At 47.9% G+C, this 9724-nt stretch overlaps 1 protein-coding gene across 1 annotated transcript in view; it reads left to right on the top strand.

The window, feature by feature from the left end:
• Window positions 1-5882: 5882 nt before the first annotated feature.
• The window catches only part of rpl34 (ribosomal protein L34), a 55630-nt gene continuing 51788 nt past the window's right edge, over window positions 5883-9724 (top strand). Inside the window, exon 1 of the mRNA XM_070872568.1 lies at window positions 5883-5892. The gene's annotated coding sequence lies outside the window, so the exon portion shown is untranslated. The remainder of the gene's footprint in view (window positions 5893-9724) is intronic.

Here is a 9724-nt window from a genome sequence, read left to right as displayed (position 1 = left end):
CAGTGCTGGGACCCCAGCTATTTACAATATACATTAATGATTTAGACAAAGAAATTGAATGTAATATCTCCAAGTTTGCAGATGACACTAAGCTGGGTGGCAGTGTGAGCTGTGAGGAGGATGCTAAGAGGCTGCAGAGTGACTTGGACAGGTTAGGTGAGTGGGCAAATGCATGGCAGATGCAGTATAATGTAGATAAATGTGAGGTTATTCATTTTGGTGGCAAAAACAGGAAGCAGAATACTATCTAAATGGTGACAGATTAGGAAAAAGGGTTTCATGGCACATCAGTCATTGAAAGTTGGCATGCAGGTACAGCAGTCGGTGAAGAAGGCAAATAGCATGTTGATCTTCATAGCGAGAGGATTTGAGTATAGGAGCAAGGCAGTCTTGCTGCAGTTGTACAGGGCCTTGGTGAGGCCACACCTGGAATATTGTGTACAGTTTTTGTCTCCTAATCTGAGGAAGGACATTCTTGCTATTGAGGGAGTGCAGTGAAGTTCACCAGACTGATTCCCGGGATGGCAGGACTGACATATGAAGAAAGACTGGATCGACTAGGCTTATATTCACTGGCTTATATTCACTGGAATTTCGAAGAATGAAAGGGGATCTCATAGAAACATATAAAATTCTGACATGATGGACAGGTTAGATGCAGGAAAAATGTTCCTGGGGAAGTCCAGAACCAGGGGACACAGTCTAAGGATAAGGGGTAAGCCATTTAGGGCCAAGATGAGAATTGTGAACCTATGGAATTCTCTACCACAGAAAGTTGTTGAGGCCAGTTCGATAGATATATTCAAAAGAGAGTTAGATGTGGCCCTTACGGCTAAAGGGATCAAGGGGTATGGAGAGAAAGCAGGAATGAGGTACTGAAGTTGCATGATCAGCCATGTTCATATTGAATGGTGGTGCAGGCTCGAAGGGCCGAATAGCCTACTCATGCACCTATTTTCTATGTTTCTATGTTTCTATGTAAGGCTAACATCCCTTTCCCGCTGGATGGCTGGAACATATGCCACGCTTGTTGGCACTGGTGCCCCAGAACAATGTCTTGGACCGACATGGCCAAATGTGGGACGTGGGACTTTGTGTCAGCATTGCCTCAGTTGTTAGCCTTGGCTCATTGGTAGCACCCTCGCCTTTGGGTCAAAAGGTCATGGGTTTATGCCCCACTCCAGAGACCTGATCACATAATCCAGGCCAGCACTTCAGTGCTGAACCGAGGGACTGCTGCACTGTTGGATGTGCCATCTTTTGGATGAAGAGTTAAACCGCATGCCCTGTCTATTCTCTCAGGTGAACATAAAAGATCCCATGGCAATAATCGAAGAAGAGCAGGGGAGTTCTCCTGGTATCCTAACCAATATTTATTCTTCAACCAACACCAAAAAAACAGTAGAGTTAGTCATTTATTTCATTGCTGCTTGTGGGACCTTGCTGTGCCCAAATTGGCTGCCAAGTTTCTTACAACAACAGTGACTACGCTTCAAATGTACTCATTGGCTGCAAAGCGCGATGAGATGTCCTGAAATTGTGAAAGGCACTATATAAATGCAAGTCTTTTACTTATCATCTTTGAGGCCATACAGTTCTACGCTGAGGAAATAAGGTCTGCATTAAATCACTGGGGCACCAACACATTTCCTAATGCTGTAGTTCAGGATTAGTTGAATTTTCCTGGTGTTTAGGTGTTGAATTACTCAATGAACATTAATGATTTTATTTCTCAGATCTCCAAGGCATCTATCTGCGGAGCAATAATTATATTCAAGTGTGTTACTTTAGCTTTGGCATTATCCCCTTTAAAATTAACTTGGGCTTTCATCTCCAGTCATCTACGTTAACTATGGATACTTCAGAACTGTTTTGAAATACTGGTATATTATTATACATTATTATAAATATTATTCACATCTGGGCACCACACTTTAGGGAGGAAGTCAAAGCCTTGGAGAGGGTGCAGAGGAGATTACTAGAATGGTATCGGGGATGAAGGGCTTCAGTTACATGGAGAAACTAGAGATGCTGGGATTGTTCTCCTCAGAGTGGAGAAGGTTAAGGGGAGATTTAATAGAGGCATTCAAAATAATGAAGGATTTTGATAGGGTAGGTTGGGAGAAACTGTTTCCACTGGCAGAAGGATCAGTAGAAACATAGAAACATAGAAAATAGGTGCAGGAGCAGGCCATTCGGCCCTTCAAGCCTGCACTGCCATTCAATATGATCATGGCTGATCATTCCTTCAGTACCCCATCCTGCCTTCTCTCCATACCCCCTGATCCCTTTAGCCGTAAGAGCCACATCTAACTCCCTTTTGAATATATCCAACGAACTGGACTCAACAACTTTCTGTGATAGAGAATTCCACAGGTTCACAATTCTCTGAGTGAAGAAGTTTCTCCTCATCTCGGTCCTAAATGGCTTACCCCTTATCCTTAGAATGTGACCCCTGGTTCTGGACTTCTCCAACATCGGGAACATTCTTCCTGCATCTAACCTGTCCAAGCCCGCCAAAATTTTATATGCTTCTATGAGATCCCCTCTCATTCTTCTAAATTCCATTGAATATAAGCCGAGTCGATCCAGTCTTTCTTCATATGTCAGTCCTGCCATCCCTGGAATCAGTCCAAGTCACCCTGCAGCCTCTTAGTCTGGTGAACCTTTGCTGCACTCCCTCAATAGCAAGAATGTCCATCCTCAGATTAGGACCCCAAAACTGCACACAATACTCAAGGTGTGGTCTCACCAAGACCCTGTACAAGCGCAGTAAGACCTCTCTGCTCCTATACTCAAATCCTCTTGCTATTAAGGCCAACATGCCATTTGCTTTCTTTACTGCCTGCTGTACCTGCATGCCTACTTTCAATGAGTGATGAACCATGACACCCAGGTCTCGTTGCACCTCCCCTTTTACTAATCTGTCACCATTCAGATAATAATCTGCCTTCCTATTTTTGCCACCAAAGTGAATAACCTCACATTTATCTACATTACACCACATCTGCCATGCATTTGCCCAGTCACTTAACCTATCCAAGTCACCCTGCAGCCTCTTAGCATCCTCCTCACAGCTCACACTACCACCCAGCTTAGTATCATCTGAAAACTTGGAGATATTACATTCAATTTCTTCATCTAAATCATTAATATATATTGTAAATAGCTGGGGTCCCATCACTGAACCTTGCGGTACCCCACTAGTCACTGCCTGCCATTCTGAAAAGGACCTGTTTATTCCCACTCTTTGCTTCCTGTCTGCCAACCAGTTTTCTATCCACGTCAATACATTACCCCCAATACCATGCGCCTTGGTTTTGCACACTAACCTCTTGTGTGGGACCTTGTCAAAAGCCTTTTGAAAGTCCAAATACACCACATCCACTGGTTCTCCCTTATCCACTCTACTAGTTACATCCTCAAAAAATTCTAGAAGATTTGTCAAGCATGATTTCCCTTTCATAAATCCATGCTGACTTGGACTGATCCTGTCACTGCTTTCCAAATGCACTGCTATTACATCTTTAATAATTGATTCCAGCATTTTCCCCACTAGCGATGTCAGGCTAACCGATCTATAATTCTCTGTTTTCTCTCTCCCTCCTTTTTTAAAAAGTGGGGCCGCCCTGAGTTTATGAGAGGCACTATATAAATGCAAATTCTTTCTTCAGTGTCCTTAGCTCACCACCCAGAATCCATTTGAAAACAGGCACCAAAACAAAGGAAGGTCTGGCGTGTGTTAGGAGACTTTAGTTGAAGTGATTGACAGTAAACTTGCTGCGTTGATATTTACCAGCATGCCCCAGCAATTCTTCATCGAACCTCTGAAAAGAATTCCATTAGCATTAGTCATTCGGGTTAAACAGCCTTCCAGAAATTGGCAACTTGTGATTATCCGTGCCCCAGACAGTGCCCCTGTTCATGTTTCTACCTGAGCTTCCCCACGTTGCCCTCTAGTGGCCAAACATGACAGAGCAGCAATGATCGCTGGTCGGAGGTGAGGAGACCCATTCCAAATGCTGCACTGTGCCTCTTTGATAACAAATAGCTGTCACTTTAAAGTTTTTAAACAATATTTTGAGCTAAAAATTACCTGATTTATAGGCAGGGGGTCGCACCAAGTCCCGCTCACCCATCACCCTCGTTCTCGCTGACCTGCATTGGCTCCTGGTTAAGCAACGCCTCGATTTCAAAATTCTCATCCTTGTTTTCAAAATCCCTCCCTGTCCTCTCCCCTCCCTATCTCTGTAATCTCCTCCAGTCCCACAACCCCCCGAGATGTCTGCGCTCCTCTAATTCTGCCCTCTTGAGCATCGCTGATTATAATCGCTCAACCATTGGTGGCCGTGCCTTCTGTTGCCTGGGCCCCAAGCTCTGGCACTCCCTCCCTAAACCTCCCCACCTCTCTACTTCTCTTTCCTCCTTCAAGACGCTCCTTAAAACCTACCTCTTTGACCAAGTTTGCTGCAAATTCTATGTCATTATGTGTGGTTCTGGAGCTCCTGGTTTCTGTTGCGGAGTCCTGAGCTGCTGGAGAGAAGTCCTTGTCCCCAAGCAGTCATCCAAAACCTACCTCTTTGACCAAGCTTTTGAAGAATGACACCTCGCCACGTTCTGGATCGGCAGAACCAATCGGAGTGGGGCAAAGCGCTTTAAGTACTTTTGACGTTTAGTCACTGTTGCAATGATGGACACACAGCGGCCAACTTGCGCACAGCAAGGTCCCACAAACAGCAATGAGGTCATGACTAGATCGCCTGGTTTTAGCAATGTTGGTTGAGGGATTCAAGTTTGCCAGGACACTGGGGCGATCTCCCTTGCTCTTCTTCAAAATAATGCGGACGGGATCTTTTACAACCTCCTGAGAGGGCAGACAGAGCTTAAAGACTCATCCAAAAGACAGCACCTCTTGATATTGCAGTGCTCCCTCAGTACTGAACTGAAAGGTCAGCATGTATTATGTGCTCCAGTCCCTAGAGTGGGGCTTGAACCCTCAACCTTCTGACTCAGAGGCGAGGACGCTACCATCTGGGCTGACACGCACAAAGAACAAAACGTTTGCCATACAGTTATATATAAAAGGCAGCACCCACTGAAGTCGAATCAATGTTCCTGTCTGAGAAGATGTGACAGCACAAGCATTCACCTCCTGTTATTGCCGAACTGTAATTAAAGGGAGGTTTCCCGAGTCGTCAGGAAATTGTCTGTCATGGAGTGTCCTTGGGGGATTGTGCACCCATGAATGATGCTTGAATAGTTTTACTAATTCCTGTACCATCTAGCTGACCTTCAATTTACTGCCATGGTTGCTGCTAAGTTTCAAAATTCAGGTCAAACTCGGAATCAGAGGTAATCTGACACAAACCCCCTCGAAACACAGTATATTCGGGATAGCGCTTGCACATAGAATCATGCTTATGGAAACCAGGCCAACCTCAGGCATGGTGCTGATTCGAACATGTGGCAGTGCCTTGTGGCTGTAGTCTGCTTTTTGAACAGGCTGTCTGCAAGTTTCTTAACCATAAACCAGAAATTGGGGGTGGGGGTAGGAATTGAACCTCGTTACACAGGCTTTACAGGCATAAAGTAGACACAAGACCCAATTTCGGGAACCAACATTCTGAACCCCAAGGACACCTGAAAAATGTCCAACCCGAAATTGAGTCTGGCCATTCTTCAGGTGTCCCGAGCAGCCGCCTAAAACAGGCCTTGGGTCCTTTCCTGTAAATGAGGGGCATTTTCGGGGCGGTAACAGCGGCAGGGCGGTAAAGTTTGCGCCGGGAAATGGTTTGCGTTTGCCGCCACAAAATTTGCCATCTGGGCCCTGAGTGTGGGGCGGATTGCTAAGGGAGGCGTTATATACCTCTCTTAGGGCGCAAGGCCGGCTGAGCAAACGCAAATCCGTTGCTAAAGAGCTGGCCTCGGGGCGCCCGAAGAGAGGCATCCCTAAACACACAAAAAGAATTCCCAATACCTTGAACACCACACATAAAGATAAATCACAAAGGTAAAAATAAACAAAACAATCACGCTTACCTCATTCATTACTCACTGCGCTCACCACTGCCGGGACAGCGCCTGGTTTTCCAGGCGGTCCCACGAGGGCGCACCACGGGCGGGTGCTAGAGGGTCGGCATCAACCAAAAATCGAAGCGCTGTCGAAACCGGTGGCGTTGCACACCGGGCGGTGCTGCTCCGCGCTCCCACAAAACCGGCAACTGATTTCCCGGCGGGGCACTGGGAGCTGGCCACCCGGCGGCAAATCCTTCCTGCCGCCATATACCGCTCCTCCGGGGTACGAACAGAGACGGCAACATAGCGGAAGTTTAGGTCCCCTTTCAAAAATTGGTGATGCTTCAGGGGCCATTGCAGCCCGAGCTCTAGTTGGAGCCATTCTCGGAGGTTTGATCACGCGACCTCCTAACGATATGATATCTGATCACCCCACCATTCCGGGATACCGCTGGGCAAACCAGGAGCTTTGGCAACCCTAGACCTAAGGAGAAGCTACTAACTAAAAATAAGGATTTAACTTCCCATAGGTTATGGGCGCCAGAAACATTCTGATAAGAAACAGGAGCAGGAGTAGGCCATACGTCCCCTCGAGCCTGCTCCACCATTCAATAAGATCATGGCTGATCTTCTACGTCAACTCCACTTGCCCGCCCGATCCCCATATCCCTTGATTCCCTTAGTGTCCAAAAAAGTAGGTGACATAAAATATTTATTTTAATGCTTTAGAGATCATTTTTTATTTGGCCTTGGGATATGGACAATCCTGGTACGGGACTAAGAGTCAATCACATAATATCTGACTGTAGTCACCTGTAGACCAAAGGACAATGGGACAGTAGGAATCTTTCTCTGAAGCACATTACAGAACTTGTGGTTCCTACGGCAGCTTTTTCTCGGCATTAGCTGCCAAATTACCAAATTTATTAGAATTCAATTTCAGAACTTGCCATGGTGGGATTAGGGTTTCTAGTCCAATACCATAAACCCCAGCCTACTGTACTGCATTGAAGCTCACTGCCCATCATCATTTACCCTATCGCTATCTCCACTACAATTTCGGGCAGCTGTGGATCTAGCACTGGCCCTTGTAATGTATTTACTTCATGGGTTCTTTGCTTAGGAAGTCATAACAACACATTACTGTTAAGAACTAGTTGGTTTATTGTTGCCATGCAACACCCTCCGGGCCAAGTCTCCAATAAATAAAGGGAGGACTCCCACATAGAGAGTCCTCCATTGGGGACCCCCGCCTCCTCTGGACGGCAAGATGGTGCGCCATGGCGTGTCTGGACGGCAGACAAGGATGGCAAAGTGGAGCGTGTGCAAGAGCAGCCGATACAGGAATCCCACCCATGCAGAACTGAAAGGCACGGTGGGGATTTCCCGGAGGAGGTTCAAGTTGTGAGGCTCCGGCTCCCGAGGGAGGTTTCGGGGTTTAGCGCCGATGAGGAATTCCGTCCGGACGGGGGTCAGTTCGGACGGGATCGCCCCACATGCTTGAGCCTCCTCAACACACCTAACGGAGTCAGGGCCCAGTGTTCGATGGCATTGGCCGCGCGCCGGACGTCGGCCCAGGATAGGCGCCATGCCAGCTCCTCTGTAGCCATCCAGCAGGTCCCTGACCCTGGTCACCTTGGCAAACGCAGCCCTCTCGTCTGCCTGCCACCTAAAACCGCGGTCGCGGAGGTATGGATTCCTGAGCAGCGGCTCCCAAAGCCGCCACTCCAGACGGGGGAGAATTGCCCTTGGTGGCGACTCTGTCCCAGACCCTGATGAGCTCCTGGTGAAAGACAGGCAGCCCCCACATGGAGGCAACAGCTCTACAAACCTGTGAGCATCCTCATAAGTGCATACATTACAGTCGGCATTTTTGTGATATTGGAGCATTTGGTCAGAGCCAAGCTATCGGGGCACTTGGCCAGAGCCAAGCTATGGGGGCACTTGACCAGAGCCAAGCCATGGGGGCACTTGACCAGAGCCAAGCTATGGGGGCACTTGATCAGAGCCAAGCTATGGGGGCACTTGGCCAGAGCCAAGCTATCGGGGCACTTGGCCAGAGCCAAGCTATGGGGGCACTTGGCCAGAGCCAAGCTATCGGGGCACTTGGCCAGAGCCAAGCTATGGGGGCACTTGACCAGAGCCAAGCTATGGGGGCACTTGACCAGAGCCAAGCTATGGGGGCACTTAGCCAGAGCCAGGTTATGGAGGCACTTGGTAATGCACACAGGATGGTGCCAGTCATCATCATCATCATCATAGGTGGTCCTTCGTATTGAGGATGACTTGCTTCCACACCAAAAAGGGATGAGTTCACAGGTTTTTCAATGAAGGACCTGACATTCCAGGTCCTGAACTACATGTTGAAGGGTGGAAGATGCCTGTGCGTGGATTTTTTTTAACGTGTGGTGGCCGTTGCACACCAGCCACCACACGGGCCTGACAGAGCTAGGTCTTGGTCCAGTGGCAAGGATTACCCAGGACGACAGGAGATCAGCTCTGCTGCACGGGCCTAGGGCGCACACATATCGCAGTGTGGGCTGGGCCCGTGCTGCCCCTGGGCCCTCGCCTCTTCTGGGCCCCGACCACGTCGCTCCAGCATCAGGATGATGCTGTTAACATTTGTACTCCACGCCCCCCCCCCGTCCCCCATCACCTCCCTCCCCCCAGCACATTTTAGAGACCTGTACACTGCAATAAAGACAATGATTAAAGGTTTCAGTTTTAACAGTATTGTTTAATTTGCCCTTTTAAATCGATCTGCACAAAGTACTACAACGAAGCACTTACTCCAATGCGTTCTCTCACGATTTACCGCCAGAAGCGGTGGGGATTGTATAAACATTCCAGCAAAGCCAGCAACTATCGGGCCTGATCTATGAAGTATGCATTTGATGGTACTGTTTTCCCTTACTTATCTACACTCCAAAAACCACTTTGATGCAAATTTACTTTGTGCAACTTTCAGATCCACCCACAATTTATTTTTTCAAAAAAGTCCCACTCTTTCCCCAGCTACTTAAGTCAGTTAAAACTCATAGCCCACAGGCAAAATATTAGGTTTAAAGGAGGACGAAAGAAAAGGCCAGGTTCTGGGTGAGATCCCCTTTCCTTTGCTGAGGTTTTAAGTTAGCGATAGGGAATAGAATGCTTTTGCTATGAGAAAAAGGACACTGAACATATTTTTCTGGTATTCCTCTATTTTTGTCCCTCACCAATTTTCCCCTTTGCCCTCCTCGAGGGATTGTAACCCAGCTCGGGTACGGATCTACAAGCATCACTGGCCTCCAGTGCCTTGCCCCACTGGCCACTGTTAAAATCTAACAGGAACAGGAGGAGGCCATTCCCTCAAGGCTGATCTGTACCTCAACTCCATTTGCCTACCTTTGCTTCCTGTCGCTTTATATCATCATCATCATAGGCAGTCCCTCTGAATTGTGGAAGACTTGCTTCCACTCTAAAAATGAGTCCTTAGGTGGCTGTACAGTCCAATATGAGAACCATAGTCCCTGTCACAGGTGGGACAGATAGTCGTTGAGGGAAAGGGTGGGTGGGACTGGTTTGTCGCACGCCCTTTCCGCTGCCTGCGCTTGATTTCTACATGCTCGAGGTGCTCAGCGCCCTCCCGGATGCAATTCTTCCAATTAGGGCGATCTTTGGCGAGGGACTCCCAGGTGTCGGTGGGGATGTTGCACTTTATCAGGGAGGC

Source organism: Pristiophorus japonicus, chromosome 2 (assembly GCF_044704955.1).
Source record: "Pristiophorus japonicus isolate sPriJap1 chromosome 2, sPriJap1.hap1, whole genome shotgun sequence".
NCBI classification, from domain to species: Eukaryota; Metazoa; Chordata; class Chondrichthyes; family Pristiophoridae; genus Pristiophorus; species Pristiophorus japonicus.
The sequence above is the reverse complement of the archived record's forward strand: the minus strand, read 5'-3'. Positions and strand labels throughout refer to the sequence as shown.